The sequence below is a fragment of the Oncorhynchus kisutch genome, linkage group LG15 (genome assembly GCF_002021735.2).
Source record: "Oncorhynchus kisutch isolate 150728-3 linkage group LG15, Okis_V2, whole genome shotgun sequence".
In the NCBI taxonomy this organism is placed as follows: domain Eukaryota; kingdom Metazoa; phylum Chordata; class Actinopteri; order Salmoniformes; family Salmonidae; genus Oncorhynchus; species Oncorhynchus kisutch.
The window spans coordinates 73974195-73997806 of record NC_034188.2 but is presented as its reverse complement, the minus strand read 5'-3'; the positions used below and the strand labels follow the sequence as shown (position 1 = coordinate 73997806).

Below are 23612 nucleotides of genomic sequence, written 5' to 3'. Positions count from 1 at the left end.
AACAACACACTGGGTTAGAGAGAGACCAACACACTGGGTTAGAGAGAGACCAACACACTGGGTTTAGAGACAAATCAACACACTGGTTTTAGAGACAGACCAACACACTGGGTTATAGAGAGACCAACACACTGGGTTCGAGACAGACCGAGACACTGGGTTAGAGACGGACCGACACACTGGGTTAGAGACAGACCAACACACTGGGTTATAGAGAGACCAACACACTGGGTTATAGAGAGACCAACACACTGGGTTAGAGACAGACCAACACACTGGGTTAGAGAGAGACCAACACACTGGGTTAGACACAGACCAACACACTGGGTTAGAGAGAGACCAACACACTGGGTTATAGAGAGACCAACACACTGGGTTAGAAAGAGACCAACACACTGGGTTAGACACAAACCAACACACTGGGTTAGAGAGAGAACAACACACTGGGTTAGAGAGAGACCAACACACTGGGTTAGAGAGAGACCAACACACTGGGTTAGAGACAAATCAACACACTGGGTTAGAGACAGACCAACACACTGGGTTATAGAGAGACCAACACACTGGGTTCGAGACAGACCGAGACACTGGGTTAGAGACGGACCGACACACTGGGTTAGAGACAGACCAACACACTAGGTTAGAGACAGACCGACACACTGTGGTTAGAGACAGACCAACACACTGGGTTAGAGAGAGACCAACACAACTGGGTTAGAGACAGACCAACACACTGGGTTAGAGAGAGACCAACACACTGGGTTAGAGACAGACCAACACACTGGGTTAGAGAGAGACCAACACACTGGGTTAGAGAGAGACCAACACACTGGGTTAGAGAGAGACCAACACACTGGGTTAGAGACAAATCAACACACTGGGTTAGAGACAGACCAACACACTGGGTTATAGAGAGACCAACACACTGGGTTCGAGACAGACCGACACACTGGGTTAGAGACGGACCGACACACTGGGTTAGAGACAGACCAACACACTGGGTTATAGAGATACCAACACACTGGGTTAGACACAGACCAACACACTGGGTTAGACACAGAACAACACACTGGGTTAGACACAGACCAACAAACTGGGTTATAGAGAGACCAACAAACTGGCTTATAGAGAGACCAACACACTGGGTTAGAGAGAGACTAATACAGTGGGTTAGACACAGATCAACACACTGGGTTAGAGAGAGACCAACACACTGGGTTAGAGAGAGACCAACACACTGGGTTATAGAGAGACCAACACACTGGGTTATAGAGAGACCAACACACTGGGTTAGAGAGAGACCAACACACAGGGTTAGACACAGACCAACACACTGGGTTAGAGAGAGACCAACACACTGGGTTAGAGACAGACCAACACACTGGGTTGTAGAGACAGACCAACACACTAGGTTAGAGAGAGACCAACACACTGGGTTAGAGACAGACCAACACACTGGGTTAGAGAGAGACCAACACACTGGGTTAGAGACAGGCCAACACACTGGGTTAGAGAGAGACCAACACACTGGGTTAGAGACAAATCAACACACTGGGTTAGAGACAGACCAACACACTGGGTTATAGAGAGACCAACACACTGGGTTCGAGACAGACCGACACACTGGGTTAGAGACGGACCGACACACTGGGTTAGAGACAGACCAACACACTGGGTTATAGAGAGACCAACACACTGGGTTAGACACAGACCAACACACTGGGTTAGACACAGAACAACACACTGGGTTAGACACAGACCAACACACTGGGTTATAGAGAGACCAACAAACTGGCTTATAGAGAGACCAACACACTGGGTTAGAGAGAGACCAACACAGTGGGTTAGACACAGATCAACACACTGGGTTAGAGAGAGACCAACACACTGGGTTAGAGAGAGACCAACACACTGGGTTAGAGAGAGACCAACACACTGGGTTATAGAGAGACCAACACACTGGGTTATAGAGAGACCAACACACTGGGTTAGAGAGAGACCAACACACTGGGTTAGACACAGACCAACACACTGGGTTAGAGAGAGACCAACACACTGGGTTATAGAGAGACCAACAAACTGGCTTATAGAGAGACCAACACACTGGGTTATAGAGAGACCAACACACTGGGTTAGAGACAGACCAACACACTGGGTTGTAGAGACAGACCAACACACTAGGTTAGAGACAGACTGACACACTGGGTTAGAGACAGACCAACACACTGGGTTATAGAGAGACCAACACACTGGGTTATAGAGATACCAACACACTGGGTTAGAGAGAGACCAACACACTGGGTTAGAGACAGAACAACACACTGGGTTAGACACAGACCATCACACTGGTTAGAGAGAGAACAACACACTGGGTTAGAGAGAGACCAACACACCGGGTTAGAGAGAGACCAACACACTGGGTTAGAGATAGACCAACACACTGGGTTATAGCAGAGACCAACACATTGGGTTAGAGACAGACCAACACACTGGGTTAGAGACAGACCAACACACTGGGTTAGAGACAGACCAACACACTGGGTTAGAGAGAGACCAACACACTGGGTTAGAGACAGACCAACACACTGGGTTAGAGAGAGACCAACACACTGGGTTAGAGAGAGACCAACACACTGGGTTAGAGACAGACCAACACACTGGGTTAGAGAGAGACCAACACACTGGGTTAGAGACAGACCAACTCACTGGGTTAGAGAGAGACCAACACACTGGGTTAGAGACAGACCAACACACTGGGTTATAGAGAGACCAACACACTGGGTTAGACACAGACCAACACACTGGGTTAGACACAGAACAACACACTGGGTTAGACACAGACCAACACACTGGGTTATAGAGAGACCAACACACTGGGTTAGAGAGAGACCAACACAGTGGGTTAGACACAGATCAACACACTGGGTTAGAGAGAGACCAACACACTGGGTTAGAGAGAGACCAACACACTGGGTTATAGAGAGACCAACAAACTGGCTTATAGAGAGACCAACACACTGGGTTATAGAGAGACCAACACACTGGGTTAGAGACAGACCAACACACTGGGTTGTAGAGACAGACCAACACACTAGGTTAGAGACAGACTGACACACTGGGTTAGAGACAGACCAACACACTGGGTTATAGAGAGACCAACACACTGGGTTATAGAGATACCAACACACTGGGTTAGAGAGAGACCAACACACTGGGTTAGAGACAGAACAACACACTGGGTTAGACACAGACCATCACACTGGGTTAGAGAGAGAACAACACACTGGGTTAGAGAGAGACCAACACACCGGGTTAGAGAGAGACCAACACACTGGGTTAGAGATAGACCAACACACTGGGTTATAGCAGAGACCAACACATTGGGTTAGAGACAGACCAACACACTGGGTTAGAGACAGACCAACACACTGGGTTAGAGACAGACCAACACACTGGGTTAGAGAGAGACCAACACACTGGGTTAGAGACAGACCAACACACTGGGTTAGAGAGAGACCAACACACTGGGTTAGAGAGAGACCAACACACTGGGTTAGAGACAGACCAACACACTGGGTTAGAGAGAGACCAACACACTGGGTTAGAGACAGACCAACTCACTGGGTTAGAGAGAGACCAACACACTGGGTTAGAGACAGACCAACACACTGGGTTATAGAGAGACCAACACACTGGGTTAGACACAGACCAACACACTGGGTTAGACACAGAACAACACACTGGGTTAGACACAGACCAACACACTGGGTTATAGAGAGACCAACACACTGGGTTAGAGAGAGACCAACACAGTGGGTTAGACACAGATCAACACACTGGGTTAGAGAGAGACCAACACACTGGGTTAGAGAGAGACCAACACACTGGGTTAGAGAGAGACCAACACACTGGGTTATAGAGAGACCAACACACTGGGTTATAGAGAGACCAACACACTGGGTTAGAGAGAGACCAACACACTGGGTTAGACACAGACCAACACACTGGGTTAGAGAGAGACCAACACACTGGGTTATAGAGAGACCAACAAACTGGCTTATAGAGAGACCAACACACTGGGTTATAGAGAGACCAACACACTGGGTTAGAGACAGACCAACACACTGGGTTAGAGAGAGACCAACACACTGGGTTAGACACAGACCAACACACTGGGTTAGAGAGAGACCAACACACTGGGTTATAGAGAGACCAACACACTGGGTTAGAAAGAGACCAACACACTGGGTTAGACACAAACCAACACACTGGGTTAGAGAGAGAACAACACACTGGGTTAGAGAGAGACCAACACACTGGGTTAGAGAGAGACCAACACACTGGGTTAGAGACAAATCAACACACTGGGTTAGAGACAGACCAACACACTGGGTTATAGAGAGACCAACACACTGGGTTAGAAAGAGACCAACACACTGGGTTAGACACAAACCAACACACTGGGTTAGAGAGAGAACAACACACTGGGTTAGAGAGAGACCAACACACTGGGTTAGAGAGAGACCAACACACTGGGTTAGAGACAAATCAACACACTGGTTTAGAGACAGACCAACACACTGGGTTATAGAGAGACCAACACACTGGGTTCGAGACAGACCGAGACACTGGGTTAGAGACGGACCGACACACTGGGTTAGAGACAGACCAACACACTGGGTTATAGAGAGACCAACACACTGGGTTATAGAGAGACCAACACACTGGGTTAGAGACAGACCAACACACTGGGTTAGAGAGAGACCAACACACTGGGTTAGACACAGACCAACACACTGGGTTAGAGAGAGACCAACACACTGGGTTATAGAGAGACCAACACACTGGGTTAGAAAGAGACCAACACACTGGGTTAGACACAAACCAACACACTGGGTTAGAGAGAGAACAACACACTGGGTTAGAGAGAGACCAACACACTGGGTTAGAGAGATACCAACACACTGGGTTAGAGACAAATCAACACACTGGGTTAGAGACAGACCAACACACTGGGTTATAGAGAGACCAACACACTGGGTTCGAGACAGACCGAGACACTGGGTTAGAGACGGACCGACACACTGGGTTAGAGACAGACCAACACACTAGGTTAGAGACAGACCGACACACTGTGGTTAGAGACAGACCAACACACTGGGTTAGAGAGAGACCAACACACTGGGTTAGAGACAGACCAACACACTGGGTTAGAGAGAGACCAACACACTGGGTTAGAGACAGACCAACACACTGGGTTAGAGAGAGACCAACACACTGGGTTAGAGAGAGACCAACACACTGGGTTAGAGAGAGACCAACACACTGGGTTAGAGACAAATCAACACACTGGGTTAGAGACAGACCAACACACTGGGTTATAGAGAGACCAACACACTGGGTTCGAGACAGACCGACACACTGGGTTAGAGACGGACCGACACACTGGGTTAGAGACAGACCAACACACTGGGTTATAGAGATACCAACACACTGGGTTAGACACAGACCAACACACTGGGTTAGACACAGAACAACACACTGGGTTAGACACAGACCAACAAACTGGGTTATAGAGAGACCAACAAACTGGCTTATAGAGAGACCAACACACTGGGTTAGAGAGAGACTAATACAGTGGGTTAGACACAGATCAACACACTGGGTTAGAGAGAGACCAACACACTGGGTTAGAGAGAGACCAACACACTGGGTTATAGAGAGACCAACACACTGGGTTATAGAGAGACCAACACACTGGGTTAGAGAGAGACCAACACACTGGGTTAGACACAGACCAACACACTGGGTTAGAGAGAGACCAACACACTGGGTTAGAGACAGACCAACACACTGGGTTGTAGAGACAGACCAACACACTAGGTTAGAGAGAGACCAACACACTGGGTTAGAGACAGACCAACACACTGGGTTAGAGAGAGACCAACACACTGGGTTAGAGACAGGCCAACACACTGGGTTAGAGAGAGACCAACACACTGGGTTAGAGACAAATCAACACACTGGGTTAGAGACAGACCAACACACTGGGTTATAGAGAGACCAACACACTGGGTTCGAGACAGACCGACACACTGGGTTAGAGACGGACCGACACACTGGGTTAGAGACAGACCAACACACTGGGTTATAGAGAGACCAACACACTGGGTTAGACACAGACCAACACACTGGGTTAGACACAGAACAACAAACTGGGTTAGACACAGACCAACACACTGGGTTATAGAGAGACCAACAAACTGGCTTATAGAGAGACCAACACACTGGGTTAGAGAGAGACCAACACAGTGGGTTAGACACAGATCAACACACTGGGTTAGAGAGAGACCAACACACTGGGTTAGAGAGAGACCAACACACTGGGTTAGAGAGAGACCAACACACTGGGTTATAGAGAGACCAACACACTGGGTTATAGATTGACCAACACACTGGGTTAGAGAGAGACCAACACACTGGGTTAGACACAGACCAACACACTGGGTTAGAGAGAGACCAACACACTGGGTTATAGAGAGACCAACAAACTGGCTTATAGAGAGACCAACACACTGGGTTATAGAGAGACCAACACACTGGGTTAGAGACAGACCAACACACTGGGTTGTAGAGACAGACCAACACACTAGGTTAGAGACAGACTGACACACTGGGTTAGAGACAGACCAACACACTGGGTTATAGAGAGACCAACACACTGGGTTATAGAGATACCAACACACTGGGTTAGAGAGAGACCAACACACTGGGTTAGAGACAGAACAACACACTGGGTTAGACACAGACCATCACACTGGGTTAGAGAGAGAACAACACACTGGGTTAGAGAGAGACCAACACACCGGGTTAGAGAGAGACCAACACACTGGGTTAGAGATAGACCAACACACTGGGTTATAGCAGAGACCAACACATTGGGTTAGAGACAGACCAACACACTGGGTTAGAGACAGACCAACACACTGGGTTAGAGACAGACCAACACACTGGGTTAGAGAGAGACCAACACACTGGGTTAGAGACAGACCAACACACTGGGTTAGAGAGAGACCAACACACTGGGTTAGAGAGAGACCAACACACTGGGTTAGAGACAGACCAACACACTGGGTTAGAGAGAGACCAACACACTGGGTTAGAGACAGACCAACACACTGGGTTAGAGAGAGACCAACACACTGGGTTATAGAGAGACCAACACACTGGGTTATAGAGATACCAACACACTGGGTTAGACACAGACCAACACACTGGGTTAGACACAGAACAACACACTGGGTTAGACACAGACCAACACACTGGGTTATAGAGAGACCAACAAACTGGCTTATAGAGAGACCAACACACTGGGTTAGAGAGAGACCAACACACTGGGTTAGACACAGATCAACACACTGGGTTAGAGAGAGACCAACTCACTGGGTTAGAGAGAGACCAACACACTGGGTTAGAGAGAGACCAACACACTGGGTTATAGAGAGACCAACACACTGGGTTATAGAGAGACCAACACACTGGGTTAGAGAGAGACCAACACACTGGGTTAGACACAGACCAACACACTGGGTTAGAAGGAAACCAACACACTGGGTTATAGAGAGACCAACAAACTGGCTTATAGAGAGACCAACACACTGGGTTATAGAGAGACCAACACACTGGGTTAGAGACAGACCAACACACTGGGTTGTAGAGACAGACCAACACACTAGGTTAGAGACAGACCGACACACTGTGGTTAGAGACAGACCAACACACTGGGTTATAGAGAGACCAACACACTGGGTTATAGAGATACCAACACACTGGGTTAGAGAGAGACCAACACACTGGGTTAGAGACAGAACAACACACTGGGTTAGACACAGACCAACACACTGGGTTAGAGAGAGAACAACACACTGGGTTAGAGAGAGACCAACACACTGGGTTAGAGAGTGACCAACACACTGGGTTATAGAGAGACCAACACACTGGGTTATAGAGAGACCAACACACTGGGTTAGAGATAGACTGACACACTGGGTTAGAGACAGACCAACACACTGGGTTATAGAGAGACCAACACACTGGGTTATAGAGATACCAACACACTGGGTTAGAGAGAGACCAACACACTGGGTTAGAGACAGAACAACACACTGGGTTAGACACAGACCATCACACTGGGTTAGAGAGAGAACAACACACTGGGTTAGAGAGAGACCAACACACCGGGTTAGAGAGAGACCAACACACTGGGTTAGAGATAGACCAACACACTGGGTTATAGCAGAGACCAACACATTGGGTTAGAGACAGACCAACACACTGGGTTAGAGACATACCAACACACTGGGTTAGAGACAGACCAACACACTGGGTTAGAGACAGACCAACACACTGGGTTAGAGACAGACCAACACACTGGGTTAGAGAGAGACCAACACACTGGGTTAGAGAGAGACCAACACACTGGGTTAGAGACAGACCAACACACTGGGTTAGACACAGACCAACACACTGGGTTAGAGAGAGACCAACACACTGGGTTAGAGAGAGACCAACACACTGGGTTAGACACAGATCAACACACTGGGTTAGAGAGAGACCAACTTACTGAGTTAGAGAGAGACCAACACACTGGGTTAGAGAGAGACCAACACACTGGGTTATAGAGAGACCAACACAGGGTTATAGAGAGACCAACACACTGGGTTAGAGAGAGACCAACACACTGGGTTAGACACAGACCAACACACTGGGTTAGAGAGAAACCAACACACTGGGTTATAGAGAGACCAACAAACTGGCTTATAGAGAGACCAACACACTGGGTTATAGAGAGACCAACACACTGGGTTAGAGACAGACCAACACACTGGGTTGTAGAGACAGACCAACACACTAGTTTAGAGACAGACCGACACACTGTGGTTAGAGACAGACCAACACACTGGGTTATAGAGAGACCAACACACTGGGTTATAGAGATACCAACACACTGGGTTAGAGAGAGACCAACACACTGGGTTAGAGACAGAACAACACACTGGGTTAGACACAGACCATCACACTGGGTTAGAGAGAGAACAACACACTGGGTTAGAGAGAGACCAACACACCGGGTTAGAGAGAGACCAACACACTGGGTTAGAGATAGACCAACACACTGGGTTATAGCAGAGACCAACACATTGGGTTAGAGACAGACCAACACACTGGGTTAGAGACAGACCAACACACTGGGTTAGAGACAGACCAACACACTGGGTTAGAGACAGACCAACACACTGGGTTAGAGACAGACCAACACACTGGGTTAGAGAGAGACCAACACACTGGGTTAGAGAGAGACCAACACACTGGGTTAGAGACAGACCAACACACTGGGTTAGAGAGAGACCAACACACTGGCTTATAGAGAGACCAACACACTGGCTTATAGAGAGACCAACACACTGGGTTATAGAGAGACCAACACACTGGGTTAGAGACAGACCAACACACTGGGTTGTAGAGACAGACCAACCCACTAGGTTAGAGACAGACCGACACACTGTGGTTAGAGACAGACCAACACACTGGGTTATAGAGAGACCAACACACTGGGTTATAGAGATACCAACACACTGGGTTAGAGAGAGACCAACACACTGGGTTAGAGACAGAACAACACACTGGGTTAGACACAGACCAACACACTGGGTTAGAGAGAGAACAACACACTGGGTTAGAGAGAGACCAACACACTGGGTTAGAGAGTGACCAACACACTGGGTTATAGAGAGACCAACACACTGGGTTATAGAGAGACCAACACACTGGGTTAGAGATAGACCGACACACTGGGTTAGAGACAGACTAACACACTGGGTTATAGAGAGACCAACACACTGGGTTATAGAGATACCAACACACTGGGTTAGAGAGAGACCAACACACTGGGTTAGAGACAGAACAACACACTGGGTTAGACACAGACCATCACACTGGGTTAGAGAGAGAACAACACACTGGGTTAGAGAGAGACCAACACACCGGGTTAGAGAGAGACCAACACACTGGGTTAGAGATAGACCAACACACTGGGTTATAGCAGAGACCAACACATTGGGTTAGAGACAGACCAACACACTGGGTTAGAGACAGACCAACACACTGGGTTAGAGACAGACCAACACACTGGGTTAGAGACAGACCAACACACTGGGTTAGAGACAGACCAACACACTGGGTTAGAGAGAGACCAACACACTGGGTTAGAGAGAGACCAACACACTGGGTTAGAGACAGACCAACACACTGGGTTAGAGAGAGACCAACACACTGGGTTAGAGAGAGACCAACACACTGGGTTAGAGACAGACCAACACACTGGGTTAGAGAGATACCAACACACTGGGTTAGAGAGAGACCAACACACTGGGTTAGAGAGAGACCAACACACTGGGTTAGAGAGAGACCAACACACTGGGTTAGAGAGAGACCATCACACTGGGTTAGAGACAGACCAACACACTGGGTTAGAGACAGACCAACACACTGGGTTAGAGACAGACCAACACACTGGGTTAGAGAGAGACCAACACATTGGGTTAGAGACAGACCAACACACTGGGTTAGAGAGAGACCAACACACTGGGTTAGAGAGAGACCAACACACTGGGTTAGAGACAAATCAACACACTGGGTTAGAGACAGTCCAACACACTGTGTTATAGAGAGACCAACACACTGGGTTCGAGACAGACCAACACACTGGGTTAGAGACGGACCGACACACTGGGTTAGAGACAGACCAACACACTGGGTTATAGAGATACCAACACACTGGGTTAGACACAGACCAACACACTGGGTTAGACACAGAACAACACACTGGGTTAGACACAGACCAACACACTGGGTTATAGAGAGACCAACAAACTGGCTTATAGAGAGACCAACACACTGGGTTAGAGAGAGACCAACACAGTGGGTTAGACACAGATCAACACACTGGGTTAGAGAGAGACCAACACACTGGGTTAGAGAGAGACCAACACACTGGGTTATAGAGAGACCAACACACTGGGTTATAGAGAGACCAACACACTGGGTTAGAGAGAGACCAACACACTGGGTTAGACACAGACCAACACACTGGGTTAGAGAGAGACCAACACACTGGGTTATAGAGAGACCAACAAACTGGCTTATAGAGAGACCAACACACTGGGTTATAGAGAGACCAACACACTGGGTTAGAGACAGACCAACACACTGGGTTATAGAGAGACCAACACACTGGGTTATAGAGATACCAACACACTGGGTTAGAGAGAGACCCACACACTGGGTTAGAGACAGAACAACACACTGGGTTAGACACAGACCATCACACTGGGTTAGAGAGAGAACAACACACTGGGTTAGAGAGAGACCAACACATCGGGTTAGAGAGAGACCAACACACTGGGTTAGAGATAGACCAACACACTGGGTTATAGCAGAGACCAACACATTGGGTTAGAGACAGACCAACACACTGGGTTAGAGACAGACCAACACACTGGGTTAGAGACAAACCAACACACTGGGTTAGAGAGAGACCAACACACTGGGTTAGAGACAGACCAACACACTGGGTTAGAGAGAGACCAACACACTGGGTTAGAGAGAGAACAACACACTGGGTTAGAGAGAGACCAACACACCGGGTTAGAGAGAGACCAACACACTGGGTTAGAGATAGACCAACACACTGGGTTATAGCAGAGACCAACACATTGGGTTAGAGACAGACCAACACACTGGGTTAGAGACAGACCAACACACTGGGTTAGAGACAAACCAACACACTGGGTTAGAGAGAGACCAACACACTGGGTTAGAGACAGACCAACACACTGGGTTAGAGAGAGACCAACACACTGGGTTAGAGAGAGACCAACACACTGGGTTAGAGAGAGACCAACACACTGGGTTAGAGAGAGACCAACACACTGGGTTAGAGAGAGACCAACACACTGGGTTAGAGACAGACCAACACACTGGGTTAGAGAGAGACCAACACACTGGGTTAGAGACAGACCAACACACTGGGTTAGAGAGAGACCAACACACTGGGTTAGAGAGAGACCAACACACTGGGCTAGAGACAGACCAACACACTGGGTTAGAGAGAGACCAACACACTGGGTTAGAGAGAGACCAACACACTGGGTTATAGAGAGACCAACACACTGGGTTATAGAGAGACCAACACACTGGGTTAGCGACAGACCAACACATTGGGTTGTAGAGACAGACCAACACACTAGGTTAGAGACAGACCGACACACTGGGTTAGAGACAGACCAACACACTGGGTTAGAGAGAGACCAACACACTGGGTTATAGCAGAGACCAACACACTGGGTTATAGAGAGACCAACACACTGGGTTAGCGACAGACCAACACATTGGGTTGTAGAGACAGACCAACACACTGGGTTAGAGAGAGACCAACACACTGGGTTAGAGAGAGACCAACACACTGGGTTATAGCAGAGACCAACACACTGGGTTAGAGACAGACCAACACACTGGGTTAGAGAGAGACCAACACACTGGGTTAGAGAGAGACCAACACACTGGGTTAGAGAGAGACCAACACACTGGGTTAGAGAGTTAGAGTCATACAGTCCATTCTACCTCCTGATGAGAGAGACAGGGAAGCAATAAAGCAATATGTGCAGTATCTGTTTAGGTTGTCTAGACATACTGAAGTAGAACGATGTACAAAGTGCATTTGTTTATTTTGCATGTCTACATGTACGAAAAGGTCAAGCCTTTGAAAACATACTTGAAAATGAAAAAAATAGGCCTCCCGGGTGGCGCAGTGGTTAAGGGCGCTGTACTGCAGCGCCAGCTGTGCCATCAGAGACTCTGGGTTCGCGCCCAGGCTCTGTCGTAACTGGCCGCGACCGGGAGGTCTGTGGGGCGACGCACAATTGGCCTAGCGTTGTCCGGTCTAGGGAGGGCTTGGCCGGTAGGGGTGTCCTTGTCTCATCACGCACCAGCGACTCCTGTGGCGGGCCGGGCGCAGTGAGCGCTAACCAAGGTTGCCAGGATGGCGTAGCAGTCAGACGTCTTGTCGTGTCGTGTCCCTTGTATATATAGTTTTTTTACATATTTTTCTTCGCATATCTTTTAAAACATTTTGCTAAACCTCAACTTCTAAATACTCTCCTGCAACCCGCCTCACCCACACAATGTAGGGCGGATCTGCTTTTTTTTCTAAAGTATTTATATTTACTTCGGATCCGGAACCCCTCAACTGAAGCTAGCCAGCTAACTACCAGCTATCAGTCAGCAAACCATTGCTAGCGGTCTTCAGCTAACCTGTCATCAGCTAACCTTTAGCTCAGAAAGCTCTCGCCAGTTCGAAAAACTCTAACCAGAGCACAATGGACCTATTATTTTTTTATCCCCGGATTCCCAGGGGAAATTTTCATCTTCACAACTAGCTAACCGCAACCCCGGATGATTACTCATGGCTAGCGTTTCCACCCACTTAGCTTGAAGCTAGCCCGGCCAGAGCTCCTGTGCTACCACCAAAGCATACTCCTGGGCTACAATATCCGGACCCACGACCGGTCTATCGATGTCACCGCATGAAGAGACATAAACAGACTCACCCCATCGCGACATCCCCCAAAGGCTAACTTTCTAGCCCTTGCTATCTCCTTGCTTGCTAAATCGGCCTGCTAACTGCTAGCTTGTTTAGCCCCAGTCCGCTAACTGCTACCTTGTTTAGCCCCGGCCTACTAACTGTTAGCTTGTTAGCACAGGCCTGCTAACCGTCTGAATCGCCGCGTCCCAACCACTCACTGGACCCATATTTACTTTCAATCTCTTTTCGATTTTTAATTCGTTTATACCTTCCGGTAACCTGCCTCACCCAATGTGATACGGAATCGCTATTATTTTTAATTTTTAGAACACACTCAAGAACCTCCAGAACCAGCTAACTAGCTACAAGCTATTTAGTCATTGTTAGCCACTGCTAGCGGCTTTTACCTTTTACCTTCTGCACAGCCAGCCAGTTTTTTTAACCTGGATAATACTCGCCAGTCTAGCTTCCCTGCCCCATCCACCGCTGCCCCCTGGACACTGATCACTTGGCTACATAGCTGATGCATGCTGGACTGTCCATTAATCACGGTACTCCATTCTGCTTGTTTATGTTTATCTGTCGGCCCCAGCCGCACTCAGGCTCTGTGTGTAGTTAATCCGACCCTCCCTGCCTAGTCAACGCCATTTTACCTGCTGTTGTTGTGGTAGCTGATTAGCTGTTGTTGTCTCACCTACTGTTTTAGCTACTGTTTTAGCTAGCTCTCCCAATTCAACACCTGTGATTACTGTATGCCTCGCTGTATGTCTCTCTCAAATGTCAATATGCCTTGTATACTGTTGTTCAGGTTAGTTATCATTGTTTTAGTTTACAATGGAGCCCCTAGTTCCCCTCTTCATACCCCTGATACCTCCTTTGTCCCACCTCCCACACATGCGGTGACCTCACCCATTACAACCAGCATGTCCAGTGATACAACCTCTTTCATCATCACCCAGTGCCTGGGCTTACCTCCGCTGTACCCGCACCCCACCATACCCCTGTCTGCGCATTATGCCCTGAATATATTCTACCATGCCCAGAAATCTGCTCCTTTTATTCTCTGTCCCCAACGCTCTAGGCGACCAGTTTTGATAGCCTTTAGCCGCACCCTCATTCTACTCCTCCTCTATTCCGCGGGTGATGTGGAGGTAAACCCAGGCCCTGCATGTCCCCAGGCACCCTCATTTGTTGACTTCTGTGATCGAAAAAGCCTTGGTTTCATGCATGTCAACATCAGAAGCCTCCTCCCTAAGTTTGTTTTACTCACTGCTTTAGCACACTCTGCTAACCCTGATGTCCTTGCCGTGTCTGAATCCTGGCTCAGGAAGGCCACCAAAAATTCTGAGATTTCCATACCCAACTATAACATTTTCCGTCAAGATAGAACTGCCAAAGGGGGAGGAGTTGCAGTCTACTGCAGAGATAGCCTGCAAAGTAATGTCATACTTTCCAGGTCCATACCCAAACAGTTCGAACTACTAACTTTGAAAATTACTCTCTCCAGAAATAAGTCTCTCACTGTTGCCGCCTGCTACCGACCCCCCTCAGCTCCCAGCTGTGCCCTGGACACCATTTGTGAATTGATCGCCCCCCATCTAGCTTCAGAGTTTGTTCTGTTAGGTGACCTAAACTGGGATATGCTTAACACCCCGGCAGTCCTACAATCAAATCAAATCAAATCAAATCAAATCAAATTTATTTATATAGCCCTTCGTACATCAGCTGATATCTCAAAGTGCTGTACAGAAACCCAGCCTAAAACCCCAAACAGCAAGCAATGCAGGTGGAGAAGCACAGTGGCTAGGAAAAACTCCCTAGAAAGGCCAATACCTAGGAAGAAACCTAGAGAGGAACCAGGCTATGTGGGGTGGCCAGTCCTCTTCTGGCAATCTAAACTAGATGCCCTCAATCTCACACAAATCATCAAGGAACCCACCAGGTACAACCCTAAATCTGTAAACAAGGGCACCCTCATAGACGTCATCCTGACCAACAGGCCCTCCAAATACACCTCCGCTGTCTTCAACCAGGATCTCAGTGATCACTGCCTCATTGCCTGTATCCGCTACGGAGCCGCAGTCAAACGACCACCCCTCATCACTGTCAAACGCTCCCTAAAACACTTCTGTGAGCAGGCCTTTCTAATCGACCTCATCCCGTCAGTTGAGGATGCATGGTCATTCTTTAAAAGTAACTTCCTCACCATTTTAGATAAGCATGCTCCGTTCAAAAAATGCAGAACTAAGAACAGATATAGCCCTTGGTTCACTCCAGACCTGACTGCCCTCGACCAGCACAAAAACATCCTGTTGCGGACTGCAATAGCATCGAATAGTCCCCGCGATATGCAACTGTCCAGGGAAGTCAGGAACCAATACACGCAGTCAGTCAGGAAAGCTAAGGCCAGCTTCTTCAGGCAGAAATTTGCATCCTGTAGCTCCAACTCCAAAAAGTTCTGGGACACTGTGAAGTCCATGGAGAACAAGAGCACCTCCTCCCAGCTGCCCACTGCACTGAGGCTAGGTAACACGGTCACCACCGATAAATCCATGATTATCGAAAACTTCAACAAGCATTTCTCAACGGCTGGCCATGCCTTCCGCCTGGCTACTCCAACCTCGGCCAACAGCTCCGCCCCCCCCGCAGCTACTTGCCCAAGCCTCTCCAGGTTCTCCTTTACCCAAATCCAGATAGCAGATGTTCTGAAAGAGCTGCAAAACCTGGACCCGTACAAATCAGCTGGGCTTGACAATCTGGACCCTCTATTTCTGAAACTATCCGCCGCCATTGTCGCAACCCCTATTACCAGCCTGTTCAACCTCTCTTTCATATCGTCTGAGATCCCCAAGGATTGGAAAGCTTCCGCAGTCATCCCCTCTTCAAAGGGGGAGACACCCTGCACCCAAACTGTTACAGACCTATATCCATCCTGCCCTGCCTATCTAAGGTCTTCGAAAGCGAAGTCAACAAACAGGTCACTGACCATCTCGAATCACACCGTACCTTCTCCGCTGTGCAATCTGGTTTCCGAGCCGGTCACGGGTGCACCTCAGCCACGCTCAAGGTACTAAACGATATCATAACCGCCATCGATAAAAGACAGTACTGTGCAGCCGTCTTCATCGACCTTGCCAAGGCTTTCGACTCTGTCAATCACCATATTCTTATCGGCAGACTCAGTAGTCTTGGTTTTTTGGATGACTGCCTTGCCTGGTTCACCAATTACTTTGCAGACAGAGTTCAGTGTGTCAAATCGGAGGGCATGCTGTCCGGTCCTCTGGCAGTCTCTATGGGGGTGCCACAGGGTTCAATCCTCGGGCCGACTCTTTTCTCTGTATATATCAATGATGTTGCTCTTGCTGTGGGCGATTCCCTGATCCACCTCTACGCAGACGATACCATTCTATATACTTCCGGCCCGTCCTTGGACACTGTGCTATCTAACCTCCAAACGAGCTTCAATGCCATACAACACTCCTTCCGTGGCCTCCAACTGCTCTTAAACGCTAGTAAAACCAAATGCATGCTTTTCAACCGTTCGCTGCCTGCACCCGCACGCCTGACCAGCATCACCACCCTGGATGGTTCCGACCTTGAATATGTGGACATCTATAAGTACCTAGGTGTCTGGCTAGACTGTAAACTCTCCTTCCAGACTCATATCAAACATCTCCAATCGAAAATCAAATCAAGAGTCGGCTTTCTATTCCGCAACAAAGCCTCCTTCACTCACGCCGCCAAACTTACCCTAGTAAAACTGACTATCCTACCGATCCTCGACTTCCAACACTCTACTCAGCAAACTGGATGCAGTATATCACAGTGCCATCCGTTTTGTCACTAAAGCACCTTATACCACCCACCACTGCGACTTGTATGCTCTAGTCGGCTGGCCCTCGCTACATATTCGTCGCCAGACCCACTAGCTCCAGGTCATCTACAAGTCCATGCTAGGTAAAGCTCCGCCTTATCTCAGTTCACTGGTCACGATGGCAACACCCATCCGTAGCACGCGCTCCAGCAGGTGTATCTCACCGATCATCCCTAAAGCCAACACCTCATTTGGCCGCCTTTCGTTCCAGTTCTCTGCTGCCTGTGACTGGAACGATTTGCAAAAATCGCTGAAGTTGGAGACTTTTATCTCCCTCACCAACTTCAAACATCTGCTATCTGAGCAGCTAACCGATCGCTGCAGCTGTACATAGTCTATTGGTAAATAGCCCACCCATTTTTACCTACCTCATCCCCATACTGTTTTTATTTATTTACTTTTCTGCTCTTTTGCACACCAATATCTCTACCTGTACATGACCATCTGATCATTTATCACTCCAGTGTTAATCTGCAAAATTGTAATTATTCGCCTACCTCCTCATGCCTTTTGCACACAATGTATATAGACTCCCCTTTTTTTTCTACTGTGTTATTGACTTGTTAATTGTTTTCTCCATGTGTAACTCTGTGTTGTCTGTTCACACTGCTATGCTTTATCTTGGCCAGGTCGCAGTTGCAAATGAGAACTTGTTCTCAACTAGCCTACCTGGTTAAATAAAGGTGAAATAAAAAATAAAAAAATAAAAGGTGCACAGTGTTTCCTCCGACACGGCTGCCTCCGGGTTGGATGCGTGCTGTGTTAAGAAGCAGTGAGGCTTGGTTGGGTTGTGTATCAGAGGACGCATGACTTTCAACCTTGGTCTCTCCCAAGCCAGTACGGGAGTTGTAGCGATGAGGCAAGATAGTAGCTACTAAAACAATTGGATACCACGAAATTGGGGAGAAAAAGGGGTAAAATTTGAAAACAAATGAAAAAAAAATGAAAATGAAAAAAGAAACAAAACACCTTTTGTAGTCAGGAGCCAGTCTGCAACCAGAAGGAATCAGCCAACCCCTATCAGTGTGCCTTATCCCTGTCCTGACCAACGATGGTTACAGTATAGCTGTCTTAAAGATCTCTTTGTGTTTCCTGGTTGAGTTTAGTTCATCCTGCTGGAGGTGCCCAGGCTGCAGCACATCATTGTGGTGGATGACACGCCCACCAAGTGGCCTGGTTACCCACGAGGCATCAGTGTCCACAACATGGCTACCGTTCAGGAGCTGGGGACCAAGCTTGAGAATGGTAAACACACAGGTGTGTGTGTGTGTGTGTATACAGTGCCTTGCGAAAGTATTCAGCCCCCTTAAGTTAATACTTTGTAGCGCCACCTTTTGCTGCGATTACAGCTGTAAGTTGCTTGGGGTATGTCTCTATCAGTTTTGCACATCGAGAGACTGAAATATTTTCCCATTCCTCCTTGCAAAACAGCTCGAGCTCAGTGAGGTTGGATGGAGAGCATTTGTGAACAGCAGTTTTCAGTTCTTTCCACAGATTCTCGATTGGATTCAGGTCTGGACTTTGACTTGGCCATTCTAACACCTGGATATGTTTTTTTTGAACCATTCCATTGTAGATTTTGCTTTATGTTTTGGATCATTGTCTTGTTGGAAGACAAATCTCCGTCCCAGTCTATGGTCTTTTGCAGACTCCATCTGTTTTCTTCCAGAATGGTCCTGTATTTGGCTCCATCCATCTTCCCATCAATTTTAACCATCTTCCCTGTCCCTGCTGAAGAAAAGCAGGCCCAAACCATGATGCTGCCACCACCATGTTTGACAGTGGGGATGGTGTGGTCAGGGTGATGAGCTGTGTTGCTTTTACGCCAAACATAACGTTTTGCATTGTTGCCAAAAAAATTCAATTTTGGTTTCATCTGACCAGAGCACCTTCTTCCACATGTTTGGTGTGTCTCCCAGGTGGCTTGTGGCAAACTTTAAATGACACTTTTTATGGATATCTTTAAGAAATGGCTTTCTTCTTGCCACTCTTCCATAAAGGCCAGATTTGTGCAATATATGACTGATTGTTGTCCTATGGACAGAGTCTCCCACCTCAGCTGTAGATCTCTGCAGTTCATCCAGAGTGATCATGGGCCTCTTGGCTGCATCTCTGATCAGTCTTCTCCTTGTATGAGTTGAAAGTTTAGAAGGACGGCCAGGTCTTGGTAGATTTGCAGTGGTCTGATACTCCTTCCATTTCAATATTATCGCTTGCACAGTGCTCCTTGGGATGTTTAAAGCTTGGGAAATCTTTTTGTATCCAAATCCGGCTTTAAACTTCTTCACAACAGTATCTCAGACCTGCCTGGTGTGTTCCTTGTTCTTCATGATGCTCTCTGCGCTTTTAACGGACCTCTGAGACTATCACAGTGCAGGTGCATTTATACAGAGACTTGATTACACGCAGGTGGATTGTATTTATCATCATTAGTCATTTAGGTCAACATTGGATCATTCAGAGATCCTCACTGAACTTCTGGAGAGAGTTTGCTGCACTGAAAGTAAAGGGGCTGAATCATTTTGCACGCCCAATTTTTCAGTTTTTGATTTGTTAAAAAAGTTTGAAATATCCAATAAATGTCGTTCCACTTCATGATTGTGTCCCACTTGTTGTTGATTCTTCACAAAAAAATACAGTTTTATATCTTTATGTTTGAAGCCTGAAATGTGGCAAAAGGTCGCAAAGTTCAAGGGGGCCAAATACTTTCGCAAGGCACTGTATGTGTGTGTATGTGTGTGTGTGTGTACTAATAATTTCTTTAACGGCATTATACTGAAATGTACACAACATGTATAACATTGTTATAGCATTCATTTACTAGTTTGTAGTAAGTCACTTTGCTAGTTTCAGAGATACTGTAGTCTCAGAGATACTATGGTCTCAGAGATACTGTAGTCTCAGAGATACTATGGTCTCAGAGATACTGTAGTCTCAGAGATACTATGGTCTCACAGATACTATGGTCTCAGAGATACTGTAGTCTCAGAGATACTATGGTCTCAGAGATACTGTAGTCTCAGAGATACTATGGTCTCAGAGATACTGTAGTCTCAGAGATACTATGGTCTCAGAGATACTATGGTCTCAGAGATACTATGGTCTCAGAGATACTGTGGTCTTAGAGATACTATGGTCTCAGAGATACTATAGTCTCAGAGATACTGTGGTCTCCGAGATACTGTAGTCTCAGAGATACTGTAGTCTCAGAGATACTGTAGTCTCAGAGATACTGTGGTCTCAGAGATACTGTAGTCTCAGAGATACTGTAGTCTCAGAGATCCTGTGGTCTCAGAGATACTGTGGTCTCAGAGATATTGTGGTCTCAGAGATATTGTGGTCTCAGAGATACTGTGGTCTCGGATACTGTGGTCTCAGAGATACTCTTTGTCTCAGAGATACTGTGGTCTCAGAGATAATGTGGTCTCAGAGATACTGTGGTCTCAGATACTGTGGTCTCAGAGATACGCTTTGTCTCAGAGATACTGTGGTCTCAGAGATAATGTGGTCTCAAAGATACTGTGGTCTCAGATACTGTTGTCTCAGAGATACTGTAGTCTCAGAGATACTGTGGTCTCAGAGATTCTGTAGTCTCAGATACAGTAGTCTCAGAGATACTGTGGTCTCAGATACTGTGGTCTCAGAGATACTTAGGTCTCAGAGATACTGTAGTCTCAGAGATACTGTAGTCCCAGAGATACTGTAGTCTCAGAGATACTGTAGTCTCAGATACTGTAGTCTCAGAGATACTGTGGTCTCAGATACTGTAGTCTCAGATATACTGTCGTCTCAGAGATACTGTAGTCTCAGAGATACTGTAATCTCAGATACTGTAGTCTCAGAGATACTGTGGTCTCAGAGATGCTGTGGTCTCAGAGATGCTGTGGTCTCAGAGATACTGTGGTCTCAGAGATACTGTGGTCTCAGATACTGTAGTCTTAAGGGGGAGGGTGGGTGGGGGTTCGGTGGTGCGGCTCATTAGGTCATGTGAATGAGGAAGTGGACACATCTGTGTCAGATTAAACTCAGAGGAAACACTCCCTTTCTCTCCAATTTCTCTCTCCTTTCCTTCCTCTGTCTTTCCATCCCTCCCTTACTCCAGCTGGTCTCTAGTGCTGCACTGCTTGACCCATAACAAGTAGAGCTGGTACTGTGAGAGGGGTAGGTGTGTGTGTGTGTGTGTGTGTGTGTGTGTGTGTGTGTGTGTGTGTGTGTGTGTGTGTGTGTGTGTGTGTGTGTGTGTGTGTGTGTGTGTGCGTGTGCGCGCGTGCGTGCTGACCTGTGGGATTAGGAAGGAGGGTCATGTTTATAGACACTTCTGTAAACTTCACATGACATCATTCCCCCAACACCCCTCTCCTCCTCCTCTCCACCCTGTATCTCTGGATCCATGTTCAAGTCAGAACAAGGCCCCTCCTCTCGCATGCGGTAGACTCCAAGTCACGTCCCACTCCTATCTCCCTCTCTCCTACTCTTTTGCTCCCTTCTTCCTCTCTCTCTGTCCTGCGTGTCTTCTGTTTGGGTGTGTTTTGTTTTTCTGCACTCGCTGTGGACATCGTGGAAATGTTTATATTCCACACGACACTGAGCAGCCCCCCAGCCCTACAAAAAACATTCAAAATCTTATATTTATACAAAGTCTTATATTTCCACATGAGGACAACAGAGAAATCTACTGACTGCTGTTTTAGCCCTACTCCATTCATTTCTTATGTAGTCTAGAACTGGGATTTTTTTTTTTTAGCCCAAGACCCAAATTATAAATTAATCGTCCTCCAGGGACCCAAATTACGAAGAAATAGTGTGTGATTGTAGATGTATTCTTATAACACACAACCTACCTCTCACAAGCCAAGGACCCACTTTGGGTCCTGACCCATAGGTTAAGAAACCTATATGATCTAGAATCATCTCACTTCCTTCCACATTGTCAGAATCCACATTGCCTGACATAATATAACTTCTGAGAGGCTTTTTGGCAAGCCTAGACAAGATTAACATGGTGTCTTGGAGAACTTAAGCCCAAACATTTGAAATGGGCTGACGGGGAGGAGAGGCTTTACGTCAATTGAACAGCTCTCAGCCAGTTAACACACAGCCAAATGTCTGAGAAGAAAGAGAAGAGTGAAATAAGATGAAGAGAGCCATAGAGGGGCAGAGAGAGAGAGATATTGTAAAGAGGAAGGTAGATGCGGAGAGAGGAAAGAGGGAGAGGTAGATGGGGTTTTTGGCATTAAGATATGATGTATCTTCCTACTGAGAGTGCCAAGAGGCTGAGGAGGTTTACTAAATGGTGACATTATGTTTAATGTGTTTAATATTTGACTTGACTGATGTTCCTCTCCCTCTTTATTCCATTAGGAATGTTCCATTCTACCACTCCTTTAGATATTCATCATTATGTACCCCCATCTCGTTTAACACCACCATATGTTCCCAGGACCTTCGCCTACAGACTATATATCCTAACATGGACTTAACAAACCTCCTCCATTTATTGTCCTGCCCTGCAACATATCTTATGATCTCCCATGAACTCCCTTTTCCTACCATATGCTGAATATTTACAAAAACATGCTTTCATGCCATGAACTAATTTGTTTTCCTGTATTTGTGTGTGTGTGTGTGTGTGTGTGTGTGTGTGTGTGTGTGTGTGTGTGTGTGTGTGTGTGTGTGTGTGTGTGTGTGTGTGTGTGTGTGTGTGTGTGTGTGTGTGTGTGTGTGTGTGTGTGTGTTTGTGTGTGTGTGTGTGTGTGTGTAGTGTCTCGTGGGCGTAAACAGCCCATGCCCTCTGACATCGCTGTAATCATGTACACCAGCGGCTCCACTGGCGTACCCAAGGGCGTCATGATCTCCCATAGCAACATCATTGCTGGCATCACTGGCATGGCAGAAAGGATACCCAACCTGGGGTAGGTACCGCTAACCTGCCAACCTTATACACTCTCTTTACCCTCCTGGGCTCACTTCCCCCGTACCAAACTACTACTACTGACATTTCCTGATAAGCAACATTTTTCATGAATCATCGAATAACACTTTGAATGCTCTTAGAATTTTCACAATCCAAGCTGGCTTCCAAAGTGCACCTTATCC

At 47.3% G+C, this 23612-nt stretch overlaps 1 pseudogene; it reads left to right on the top strand.

The window, feature by feature from the left end:
* Positions 1-23612, top strand: part of LOC109904877 (long-chain-fatty-acid--CoA ligase 3-like) — a 76689-nt pseudogene that overhangs the window by 35029 nt on the left and 18048 nt on the right.